Source organism: Cyprinus carpio, unplaced genomic scaffold (genome assembly GCF_018340385.1).
Source record: "Cyprinus carpio isolate SPL01 unplaced genomic scaffold, ASM1834038v1 S000006800, whole genome shotgun sequence".
NCBI classification, from domain to species: Eukaryota; Metazoa; Chordata; class Actinopteri; order Cypriniformes; family Cyprinidae; genus Cyprinus; species Cyprinus carpio.
Window position 1 is genome coordinate 373,986 of NW_024879386.1, and position 14,148 is coordinate 388,133.

The 14,148-nt window shown below is 36.9% G+C and overlaps 1 pseudogene; it reads left to right on the forward strand.

Moving 5' to 3' along the window:
• Window positions 1-1,440: 1,440 nt before the first annotated feature.
• LOC109067595 overlaps window positions 1,441-14,148 on the forward strand; it is a 34,473-nt pseudogene continuing 21,765 nt past the window's right edge.

Below are 14,148 nucleotides of genomic sequence, written 5' to 3' on the forward strand. Positions count from 1 at the left end.
TATAATCAATGAAGCGCTGCAACTTTATTGATGGAGTGAAAACTCCTATTATAATCTATGAAGCCGACAACACTGCACAATGAATCTCTTAATCTGATTTTTATTATTATTATTATTTATGAACATGCTGAGCTCTATGAACTTGGAAAAAAAACAAAAAAAAAAAACATTTTCAGCAGTGTTTTTAGGAGGCATCCCTGTGTAAAATTTACCAAAAGAATAATAACTAAATAAATAAATAAAAATAGTTTTAATGATTTTCACGGTAGTAAAATTATAATACTTTATTATTAATTTATTTACTTCTAAGTGTCAAACACATAAGCTTGTATTATTTTGGAAAACTACTGGGATAATTGATTACATTTTCTGTGTTTAGTTGACAGCAGGTTTATAAAGATATCATGATAAATGATTGCAAATTTAGTTTAAATATCTGTCCATAATGTTGGAGGTTATGTGAATGTGAAAAATTGCATCTTATGCTTCTTTTGTTTTCAAATGCACATTAAACACCATATTTTACTGTGAACCAAGCTGCTATGAGACACTGACGCAAATAAGCTGTGCACATGTAAATTAACAAATTGCTGTGGTTCACTCTAAAACATACAGTGCATCAGACTGTATATTTATTCAGTTAGATCATAGTCTTTTACAATTTGATAATTGCACTGAGGCCATACGGTGATTAAAATTTCATTTGAATTAATCACACAGCCTCAGTCAGTACCACAATGCTTTGGCATGAGCTAAAGCTAAAATAGTTACCCAGACTCTATACTTAAAGGGATAGTTCACCCAAAAATTTAATCTTGATGTTTATCTGCTTACCCCTAGGGCATCAAAGATGTAGGTGACTTTGTTTTTCAGTTCAGTAGAAAACAAACTGAGATTTTTAAGTTAAAACCGTTTGTAGTCTTTCAGTTGTATAATGGAGGTAAATGGAAATCACGTCTTTAAGAGTGAAAAAAAAAAAAAAAAATAGACAAATAAAACCAAATTAAACCCTGCACCCAGGACAGACAGTTCATACATTGCAGTGAAAATCAGAGGTAAGAAAACAATATAAATACTTTTTAGTTTCATGCAGACCGATCGTTTCATGTCTTTACACATCAACGTATCTTTACAAGCCACAGGGTTTAATTTGGTTTCGTTTGTGCATGTTTTTTTTTTTCACTCTCGAAGCAGTGATTTCCATTTACCTCTATTATATGACTGAAAGACTGCAACGGTTCAACTTAACAATTTCAGTTTGTGTTCTACTGAAGAAACAATTATATGACTGACTTGGATGCCCTGGGGGTAAGTAGATAAGCATTAAATTTTCATTTTGGGGTGAACTATCCCTTAATACTGCTTTAGCTTGTACACCCAAATACCGTTTTTTTTCTTTGTTAAAAAGATGCATGGAGATAGTTCTAATATTTTGCCTGAAAATTCAGTATTTCATTTCTTAACAGGGTTCAATATGAGACATTAGATTCAGACGTTCAGACTCACAGGAGCCAAAAGAATTTTAAAGACAATCTCCTGTGGATCTTCAAGGTAGGAAAAACACATTTTCATAAATGTTTTATATATATATATATATATATATATATTTATATATATATATATATATATATATATATATATATATATATATATATATATATATATATATATTATTTATTTATTTGCCCCGTTTGAGGTATTTGCCCCCTTCCTGCCACCCAAGTCCAAACCCACAACCCCCCACCCCTTTATTTTTTTTGCCATATTTGTCACAGTTATAAGATTCCGCTCATCAAACAAATTTTATTATAACACAAAGATAAATCAAGTAAATACAAAATTTAATTTTTAAATGATAATTTATTTTATTAAGGAAAAAAGCTGTCTGAGCCTACTTGGCCCTACGTGAAAAATTAATTGCCCCGACCTGTTTAAATCATGGTATAACTGATTAACCACATTATTTTAGAAAGTGGAGTTAAATTTCATTAGCCAATCCCAAGCGTGATTACAGCCAGACCTACTGAATCAAGAAATTACTTTAAAAAGAAGCAAAGTGAAGCATGCTTAAAGGGTTAGTTCGCCCAAAAATGAAAATTATGTCATTAATAACTCACCCTTATGCTGTTCCAAACATGTAAGGCCTCCTTTTATCTTCGGAACACAGTTTAAGATATTTTAGATTTAGTCCGAGAGCTCTCAGTCCCTCCATTGAAGCTGTATGTACTGTATACTGTCCATGTCCAGAAAGGTAAGAAAAACTTCATCAAAGTAGTCCATTTGACATCAGAGAGTCAGTTAGAATTTTTTGAAGCATCGAAAATACATTTTGGTCCCAAAATAGCAAAAACTATGACTTTATTCAGCATGGTCTTCTCTTCCGGGTCTGTTATGAGACCATTCAAAACACTGCAGTTTAGTGATATCTGGTTCGCTAAAAAATCATTCGATGTAACCGGATCTTCTTGAATCAGTTCACCAAATCGAACTCAATCGTTTGAAACGGTTCACGTCTCCAATAAGCATTGATTAGCACAGTGTTGAACTTTCCCAGGAGTGGCTGGACTACCAAAATTAATCCAAGAGTGTAGCAACAACTCATCCAGGAGGTCATAAATGAACCAAGAACAACATCTAAACAACTGCAGGACTCACTTGCCTCAATTAAGGTCAGTGTTCATGATTCAACAATAAGAACAAGACTGGGCAAAAATGTCATCAATGGGTGATTCTATGGCAAAAAGATACTGCTGACCAAAAAGTACACAAATGCTTGTCTCGCATTTGCCAAAAAATAATTTAATTATCCCCAAGACTTCTGGGCAAATATTCTTTCGACTGATACGACAAAAGTTTTAACTTTTTGGAAGGTGTTTGTCCCGTTACATCTGATGTAAAACCAACACAGCATTTCATATAAAGAACACCATACCAACACTCAAACATGGTGGTGGTATTGTGATGGTCTGGGGCTGCTTTGCATCTTCGGGAGCTGGACGACTTGCCATAGTTGATGGAACCATGAATTCTGCTCTCTATCAGAAAATCCTGTAGGAGGATATCCAGCTGTCAGTTTGTGACCTCAAGCTCAAGCGCACTTGAGTTATGCAGCAGGACAATGATCCCAAATACACCAGCAAGTCCACCTCTGAATGGCTGAAGAAAATCAAAATTATGGCTTTAGAGTGGCCAAATCAAAATCCGGACTTATATCCGATTGAGATGCTGTGGCATGTCCTTAAACAGTCCTTTCATGCTTGAAAACCCTCCAATGAGGCTGAATTAAAAAAAAATTCTGCAAAGAAGAGTGGGCCTAAATTCCTCCACAGCAATGTGAAAGACTCACTGCCAGTTATCACAAAAGTTTGATTGCAGCTGTTGCTGCAAAGAGTGGCACAACCAGTTATTAGATTTAGGGGCCAATTACTTTTTCACATAGTGCCTGGCAGGTTTGGACAGCTTTTTTTCCCTTAACAAATAAAATCAATACTTCAAAAACTGCATTTTGTACTTACAATGTCTTATCTTTGTGTAATGTTGAAATTTGGTTGATGATCTGAATCTTTTAAGTGTGACAAATATGCAAAAATGAAAGAATGGGGCAAGAACCTTTCCATGGCACTGTAAACACAAACACTTTGTTTGAATATTAAATCAGGCTATGAGAGAGTAGAAGTCTGCTGCATAAGACTTCTCTAGATGAATGTTGCTGAAGGCTTCAAGTGGGCTGCCATCATCAGGGAATGAGTACACCAGCCCATCCAGGTGCCCAAAATTGACCTTGGGGTGGGGGGATAAATTACTACAATGTGGAGTTTTACAGGAGTTGTTAAAGTATGAGCAATGCATTCTAAAGAACTATTACTGCATAAGAGTAAGTTGAATATTCCCTGTAATTAGAAATAAAAAAGACCAGTACCCCCACTGCTCCCAACCTAATGGGGGGTGTGAAAGAAAGATACATTATTAGAGAGCGCAACAGTGGTTGCTGTGTCCTCTTGACAAATCCAGGACTCAGTCAAGCCCAAGATACTAAGAGCTGACTTAAGCAGTGTGTTTTTTTTATTTTTTAGTGTGTTTTGTTTATTTATTTAGTGTTTTTTATTTATTTTTTTAGATCGGTTTTATGTTTTGTAGTCTGAACGGACGATTCAATAATTTCATCTTGTGTAGTGTCATAGTGCACGACAACCGATGCCATGTCTGCGACGCTTCACGACGTCAACACAGAAAGTCTAGCATGTTTAATTTTTTTTCCCCCGTCGTCCATGACGTGTTTCGTCACATGGTTGACGTTGACCAATAGGAGCACATAATCTCTTCTGTACACAGCTTTTATACATGGCAAAGCGAAAGGGAGATGACTCACGTTATGATGTGTCATTGAGGGAGTACCACTACAGAATAAAAAAAGATAAATGTTGGCGATCGATAGCGGATGCGCTTCAACAACCTGGTGAGTAACGTTACTGGAATTAGCATGTAAGCTAGCAAAGCACTCATTATGTTCTCATTCACAATAGCGACACAGAGTTTCCCCATTTATTCATTTAATTGTGGCGGGCGGGAGTTTTTTTTTTTTGTTTTAATTTATGAATGTATCTTTTGAAGGTAACTGATTGTCTTCAGAAAGCGTCCTTGTCATTTTAATTTCAAGTAGCGTTTTTGAGCGCAGGGCTGCTTTGTTTACAGCCGTTGCCGGTGTCCTGACATGTTATCCTACCCGTCTAATTGTCCTACCAGGGTTTACTGTGCATGTGCACATCAATATTGCATAATTTTTCTCATGCTGAACAACACTTAATGTATCTGCATTACTGCAAGGGTAGGTTTAGGGTTGGGGTAGGTGTAGGTGTAGACTTTTTATTTAATTGTTTATTGTTGGTTTCCTGTGGCTGTATCCCTTCTAGCTACAACTGCGAATATTACCACATACTGTATTTACATTACTGTAAGAGTAAGTTTAGGGTTGTGGTAGGTGTAGACATTAATAAAACATAACTTTACAGTTAGCATTTTTCATTGTTGAATTGTACTACCCACTGTTTTAAAGGGAGGTAGCAACATCTGAAGCGCCTCTTGCTGTCATACAGTGAATCTACTTCCACACATACTGATTTCGTACAGTAAACACACAAACACACACACATATGGGGTGAACTGCAATCTGTGGGAAACACTCGATAGACAATTACAGAGACATTTAACATTCGGATGTGCTAGATTTGTAATTTACTTATCTCTTCTCAAACATTTAGTTCATCAACTCTACTTACCTCACTTGATTCCTCATCATCTCACCAGCGCCAGAAGGTCACAAACAATAATCCTGAAAGAACAAATTACAGGTCCAAACAAAAGTCAAGAGATAAACTGGCAGATGAACTTGAAGTGGAGAAAGTGACCATTTTGAAAAAATGTGTCTGAAACACTGGTAGATGCCAGCAAGGATGTTGATCAAACATTTGGCAAACAGGTAGTATCTGAGATTAAGCTAATCAAAGACCCACTAACCAAGATGAGGCTGCGTCATAACATCCTTACGATGTTGTATGATGCACAGGAAAATGAGGCTAGATTGGCATTACAAACACCCTGGTAGGAACCCACAAACTTATAATCAACACAACCAAAATGCATCAGTTCATGTCTCTCCTATAACACCACAAGTTAGATACAGTACCTCAGGGGAGTAGAAGAGGCTTATGACCATGAAAGAGAGAGGGTGTAGGTTAAATTCTTTAAGGGATAGTTCAATCAAAAATTAAAATTCTGTCATCATTTACTCACCCGAGGTTGTTCGAAACCTGTATGAGTTTCCCAATTCTGTTGAACACAAAATAAGATATTTTGAAGAATGCTGGTAACCAAACAATTGATTGTAACCATTTACTTCCACAGTATCTTTTCATACCATGGAAGTAAATGGTTACAGTCAGCTGTTCAGTTACCAGCATTCTTCAAAATATCTTAATTTGTGTTCAACAGAATAGTGAAACTAATACAGGTCGGTATGAAGAGGGAATGCTTCATCTCCAACAAATGCATAAGGAAAAGTTATGTTACTGCCTGGTAGTGGCCCTGGAAGGGGGGGACATTCAGCAGACCTCTGTCCATGGCTGCTCGGAGGTCTGACTGGCCAAATATTCCTCCATCTGACAGTCTTCCTTGTATGCCCACATTAGCACAGATGGATTTGTAGTTGCCGTCAGCTACTGCCATGAGCACAACAGAAAATCTTGATTTATAATTATGGTAGGTGCTTCCAGAGTTTTGCAGGTGGCTGGATGTAGATGTGCTTGCCATCTATGGCACCCAAGCAATTAGGAAACTGCCACTTGTTTTCAAATCCTGCTGCCACCTCTCTCCACGCTGCCTCCGTTGTAGGTGTCTGTAGGTGCTAAATTAAAATTTGTTATTTTCTCTTAAGTCCACGTATAAAGCTATCATAGGCTTCAGTTGTCATTATTTAGAAACATGTACATTGTATACTCTGGTTTTGACTTTGTGGTTAAAACAATTGTGCAGTTTAACAGATAAGCCTAGTCTGAGATAAAAAAAAGTATGCTTGAGCTGTCTTAACTGGAAACAATTTGCAATTACCTATCTTAAAATATGTCAGTGCCATTATTTTGTCTCAATATGAATAACAGTAATTTAACCATATTTATAAAAGCTTTTAAAATGTCCAATTTAATTAAGGCCTAGTCCCAGCTTTATCTAAGTCCCATCTCTAAAACAAAGCCATGGTTTCGGGACATCTCTTGAAAAAATTTATTCACCTTCAGGTCATATTTATTCATGTCAAACCTGTATAAATTTCTTTGTTCTGTTGAACACAAAGGAAGATATTTTGAAGAACGTCTAAACCAAAACAGATGTGGGGCACCATTGGCTACCATAGCACAAAAAAAATACTATGGTAGTCAACGGTGCCCCACATCTGTTTGGTTACAAACATTCTTTTAACAATACACTTTTTTTTTTACTGACTTGCCTGTAGCAAGGAACCGTAGCGTTAGAGACAGGCGCATTCTTGCACTGATGGCTTTTCTAAATTTTGTGTCCCTTCTTTGGATGAGTGGTGTAACTTTGTCAAGCAAGTAGCTGAAATCCTCCACATCCATCCTGAGCAGTTCACGGAAACCCTTCCTGTCACTTGTAGCGTATGAGCCAGACAAATTAAAGATTCGATCGTGAGCATGGTTGAAACAAGAGAAGCCGAATTCCTCGGAAAGGCAACAGGATGCTGTAAATCAACTCCTAGCACCACAGTCTGAAGCTAGATAACCAACCAGCTCTTTCACAGAACAGCTTTCAACATTAACACCATTAAATCAATTTTTGACAATTTCAAATCGAAGAAGAGATTGTCTAATTGGGGCAAGTAATCGAAGAGATGGACAGTCTGACCCTCACATGTAAAGCCATGAGAGTAAACAAGATCGTTGGTTTGACTTCCCCCCCACCTAGCAGAACCAGACTGAAATTCCTAAGGAGACCTGTTAACCCCTCTGGTCTTCACAGGACATATCCTTACTCCCCAGAATGGCACAGAGAATATATGCATATATGCACCAAAATGAACTCAAAAAAGAATTCTAAATGGATAGCAGTCCGTTGCTTAACTCCATATCATACATGTAACCCCCACATTTGATTATAATGTTTCTAATCACTTATTGTGTATGTCTTTTTAAGTAACTCTTGAATAGCTTAAGGGATCATATTCATGTTTAGTATGTGTGTGTTCGAATCTTCTTGCTTGAAACGTTTCTGACCATCAGTTATTTGTCAAATGTGTCATATTCTTGTTATAGGAATCATGTCCAAATTATACCCTGCAAGAGCGAGAAAATTCGGACCACGTGCTTGACAAGATAACATATGATTTATGAATGGGTGGGACTAACAATGCAACACACCCCGAGAAAAGACAATATCTAATTGGTCAAGACAACATTTGAGGTGTGGCCAAAATGCCAGTTTAAATACTCAGGACACCATCAAATTTTGCTTTTAGCCTTTGCTTTTTAGCTTTAGCTTTTAGTCATGCTTTGTCATCACTTTTAGCATTCTTCGAGCGCCGTTCTAGCGTGCTTCGGCCTTGCACGCCTGCTGCTACTTAGCCACGATGAGAAGAAACACCACCTAGTCTCGTCAAACTTTACTTCTATTCTTTTACTTTTTTTTTTTTTTTTTTCCGTTGAGAGATTTTCGTGTTCTGAGTTAAGTTTTGTAACGCCGTGTCTCCGAGTCTGACCTCGCGTGCCCGTCTGAAACTTCAGCCAGCCCACAACTCCGCATCTTCAGCCAACGCCCAACCACAGGCTTCCCAAGACGTCACTTCAACGACTACCGAACTTCCAGCCAATCAGCAACCTCGGGAAACCCCCTTTTCAGCGACAACAAAAGGGAACCCCGTTACACAGGCATCACAAGTAACGTACCTCCAGACTTTGATCTGTACAGGTGTTATCTAATATAATTTTAAACCTCATTGAGGAACTCAATGCAAGGGTTAATTAAGTGACTGATGGTTGTTCATGTCTATGCAATTTCACGTATTGCTGTAAACTTGGGATTTCACATTTTCATTCTCTTAAACTCATTCTTTCCTAACTCTCTATCTTCCTGCAACTTGTGTGAATGTGAGTGCGTGTGCTTATGTGTTAGATTAGTTTATATGTCTTAGATTTATCTAATAAAGGCTCATTCATATTGAAAAGAGAAGTATCTTGTGTTTTGTGCCCACAAGTTAATGTCTTAAACTGCTGATCTTGTTACTGTGCTAATTAATAGTGTTTTCACTATACCTTTGGATATTAATATCCAGTGCAGATTTGCTGTTATACGGCTCGTTCAGTGAATCGCTGGCCGTTTCAGTGATCAGTCGTGAAACAGTGATTCTGTTCAAATTCCCTTTAAAATCTTAAATGATTCCATTTGAGCTAAATTGACCTGTTTCCCTTACAGGCTGTCCTTCAGTGCAAATAGAAAGAAACTGTTTGTAAAGTCAAACAGTCTGGTTACAATCCAAAGCTAGTATATATACAATCCAAAGCTAGTAATAGTTAACTGTTTTATTGTTAACTTAAAAAAAATTGACATAATGCAGAACTAAATAAATAAAAAAAAAAAATTATGTGTGCATTCTACTTATTATTTTAACTTCTTTTGTTGGAGTGCTGTATCAATCAAAGGCCGATGATACATGGGGCAACTTTTTGAGCAATGTTGCCAGGCAACAATGTTGCTGTCAACGGGAAACAATGTCAGACACAGGGGCCCACGACCAATCTTACACTGCCCCATGTATCATCACCTGGAGATTAAAAAAAGGCTCTGTGTTTACCCCATGTGACTACATAAAACAAATTGTACTTCTGGAGTATAAAATGACATTGGTGATCAATGAAAAACACTGGCGCTTCATACTGCTTAATTTAAGCTTTAGCTCAATTTTTAACAGTCTATTTTTGTCTGACTAAAAGTAAAACTATAAACAACCGATATATTACCTTGAATTCTCTTGGAGGATTGACAGCCCATATGTTCCTCTTCCAGCAAGCCATGATGTGTGTCCACTGCCGATTTTTTTCTTCTTTTTTTGCACTTTTCCGAGGACAACACAGCCAGTACAAAACATGCAACTTCGGTTTCCATTGCCGCTGTTGTTTACGGAAGTCAGGCTTCTTGATGACGGGATTGGTCGGGAAGCAACGCGTAGTAGTCTGGCATGTTTGGTACCCACGACATGACAAGATTTTATCCAGTCAAAATCGTATAATCTGACAAAGTGACTGTTGTAACAGACAAAACAACTGTGTAGTCTGAACGGGGCATTAGCAAAAAGAAACAAGCTATTAAACAAACACTTCTGCGCTCTCTAGCACTTACACAGTCTCCACTGATTTAGTGCTTCTCCTTTTTCTTGCTTTGTAGGATCTTGAGAGCAAGATAATCCAATTTCTGAAAAATGAGGTTGAGAATTTTAAGAAAATATTACAAAAAGAAAACATGCAATACTTTGTGAAAGACTTTAATAAGAATAGATGCAATATCAAGGAAATAGCTCTTGATCTCACACTCCACTTCTTGAGAGATATGAAGCAAGATGAAGCTGCTGATACTCTAGAAGGTAAGAGACTCATGACCATCTGGCATATTGCCTCTTATAAACATAGGAGATACAATCCTGATACAAATATCTGTATTTTTCTTCTGGTGTTTAGATGAGCTGCTCTTCATCCATCAACTAAAAAGTAACCTAAAGAATAAGTATCAATGTGTGTTTGAGGGAATTGCAAAGAAGGTGACTCTACACTTCTGAATAACATCTACACAGATCTCTATATCACTCAGGGTGGCAGTGAACAGGTCAATACTGAACATGAGGTAAGACAGATTGAAGTTACTACCAGGCATCAAGAATCACAAGAGATACAGGTAGAATGCACAAAGATGTTTCAAGCTCCTAAACAAGAAAAGCATATCAGAACTGTACTGACAAAAGGAGTTGCTGGTATCGGAAAATCAGTCTCTGTGCAAAAGTTTGTTCTGGATTGGGCTGAAGGAAAAGAAAATCAAGATATCAGTTTTCATATTTCCTCTTCCATTTAGAGAGTTGAACTTAAAAGAGAAAGGAACACAAAGCTTGACAAATATTATAAGTCTTTTTTCCCAGAAACAAAAAAACTGAATCTTAAAAGAAGGAATCAATTCAAAGTCCTGTTCATTCTTGATGGATTGGATGAATGTCGTCTTCCTATGAACTTTGAGGGTAATGAGACGTTGTCTGATGTATCGTCACCGGCCTCTCTGGATGTTCTCCTGACAAACCTCATAAAGGGAAATCTGCTTCCTTCTGCTCTCATCTGGATCACCACCAGACCAGCAGCTGCCAGTAAGATTCCTCCTGACTGTATTGATCGGGTAACAGAGGTCAGAGGATTCAATGATGCACAAAAGGAGGAGTACTTCAATAAAAGATTCACTGATCAGAATCTGGCCAGTGAAATCATTTATCATGTAAAAAAATCTAAGAGTCTGTTTATCATGTGTCACATCCCAGTCTTCTGCTGGATTTCAGCCACTGTTCTCCAGAATATTTTGGAGGAAAAAAGAAATAATGATCTGAAAAATGATCAGGCTTATGACGCCTCCAAAACACTGCAGGAATCAAATACTGAAGACATTCCTAAGACTCTGACACAAATGTATACACACTTTCTCCGCTTTCAGATCCTGCAGAGCAGAAGAAAGTATGATGGAGAATACACACCAGATGTTTCCTGGGATAAAGATGCCATCCTTTCACTGGGGAAACTTGCATTTCATCAGTTAGAAAGAAATAACCTGATCTTCTATGATACAGACCTGGAAGCCTGTGGTATTGACATTTATAAGGCATCAGTGTATTCAGGCATGTGTACCCAGATCTTTAAGGATGAAACAGGGATCATTCTTTGTACCATGTACTGTTTTGTTCACTTGAGCATTCAAGAGTTTATTGCAGCCCTTTATGCACATCTGTTTCTAGACAACAACGAGAAAAGTGTGTTTGTTCAAGACCCTACAGAACCGGAAAACAAAAATGAAGCCATGACTGATTTGCTCAAGACTGCAGTGGACAAGGCACTTGAGAGTGACAGTGGACACCTGGATCTTTTTCTTCGTTTCCTTCTTGGTCTGTCACTCCAATCCAATCAACTACTCTTACGAGGTCTGTTGACACAGTATGACTACAGTGACCAGAGGAAAAAGGAAGTAGTTCAGTACATAAAGGAGAAATTGGAGGATAATTTGTCTCCAGAGAGATCCATCAATCTGTTCTATTGTCTGAATGAACTGAATGATCAAACTCTGGTGAAAGAGATTCAGACTCAACTTAGAGAAGGAAGTCTCTCATCTACTGATCTTTCACCTGCTCAGTGGTCTGCTTTGGCCTTTGTTTTGTTGACATCAGAGGAAGAGATGGAGGAGTTTGAGCTTCAGAAATTCAAGAAATCAGATGAGTGTCTCATTAGATTATCGGCAGTCATCAAAACTACCAAAAGAGCTTTGTAAGTCATTTATTTACATTTTGTAATGTTTTGTTCTCATTTAAAAATGCATTTTTCTACATTGATCTTTAGCAATTTTGGACACCCCTGATCTATAATAATTCTTAAACATATACCATGTATAAATTAATTATACTTTTATGGGTGAATTATAATTTTTTTTTAATACTAAAATTAATTTAATCCTCAAGATACTTATTATTTAGATAGAGCTAGCACTTTAAATGTGTGATTGATTATTATTAAAGCTATAAACCTTAAATGTTTTTTTTAATCAAGAATGCTATTATTTATGAAATGTATGACTATATCAATTAAATTCTAATATACCAAAAGTACTAGTTTTTTAAGAGTAATATCATTGTAGCTCACATTACTCACAGAATATTTACTGTTCATATAAAAATAATTGGTATAAATGTAATGCTTGTATTTCACAAATATATGACATTATGTATCTAATTATGTGGTGTGCTTTATTTCTCTTGTAGGCTAAATGATTGTAACCTAACAGACAAAAGCTGTCCAGCTCTGGCTACAGTTCTTGGAATAGATACCAGTCTGAAAGAGCTGAACATGAACAATAACAATCTGCAGGACTCAGGAGTAAAGCATCTCTGCACTGGTCTGAAGAGTGTAAATTGCAAATTAGAGATACTGAGGTAAGTTTTGTGACAATCCCGTGTTGAGCTGATGAGTCTGTCACAGAAAGGAGGGCAGAACTGCTTTAGCTCAGTGGAATTTCTAGACTTTCCCACATGAACTGTATACTCTAGGTCCTACCACAGCATTTTGATGGGGTTTTAACTGTGGATCTTTATAAGGTCATTTCAGAACTTTCATTTTCTTGTTTTTCACCATTTTGTGGTCGCTTGAATGTTTTGGGTCATTCAGGTGAAAGATTTTTCCCTCGTGTAGAGTTTTAGATAAATTAGCCCTTATAAATTACTGTAAACTAGATGGTTACAGTCCAGATTCTGCAGTCCAGATATTACAGATTCTCATGTGTGTTGACGTTTCAAATATTCTAGGTTACCTGGGCTTTTGTATTCAGTTCTCAGTTTGCTTTGCAAATTACTGTACAAGGAACAAAATATATATTCACTTAATGGTCAATTAATGTTGAGGTAATTTCTAGAATAATCAGATTGTTTTATTCCTGTTCTAGACTATCAGACTGTGGCATCACTGAAGAAGGTTATAAAGCTCTGGCTTCAGCTCTGAGATCAAATCCGTCACACCTGATAGAGCTGGATCTCATAGGAAATGATCCTGGACAATCAGGAGTGAAGGAGCTCAATGATTTACTACTGGATCCAGACTGTCAGCTGAAGACAGTGAGGTGAGACAATTCAAAATAAGTTATATGCAGTTGAATTGTTTATGGAATATTATTTCACTGTTGCATTAAAATAAATTAAAGAAAAATCCTTTAACATAGTTTGAGAATCACAAAGTTTGGTTAAGAACTATTTGAATCCCACTTGATCTTCCCTCCTGCAGGTTTTTGGGTCCTGCTGCAGATAAGTGTCAGTATGTGACTGAAATTGTGGGTAAAAACCCATTATTCCTGAGAGAACTGAATCTAAGTGAACATGAACTAGGAGACTTGAAACAGCTTTTTCCACTACTGCAGGATAAACACTGTATACTCAGCACACTAATGTGAGTATTTGACTGCATTGGTACTAAGATTATTGAGTGTGAATAAACTAGGAAACTCAGGAATATAGAGAAGGTATAGGAATTGTAGATAGGACAGGATAGAAATAGGGAAGATCTGTTTTCTGTTGGAAAATTCACAGAAAGAAGTGTAGAAATGTAGATAACTGAAAATACACATGCAAATTTTAATTTGTAAAGGTAGATTTTAAGTAATGACAAAAGTTATTGTGCAAGTATGTAAATATGCCAGCAAGTATAAGAAACTGTCCCCCTTGTCTTGCCTTGATTCACAACAGTAGTCATCTAATAGTGATTTATAAATTGAGCTGTCAGGTTGAATTTCGCAGTAAATGCCAATTTGGCATCATTTGTCTTTGCGTGATTACATCACTGACTGTATCTTGTTTGCATTATGAAG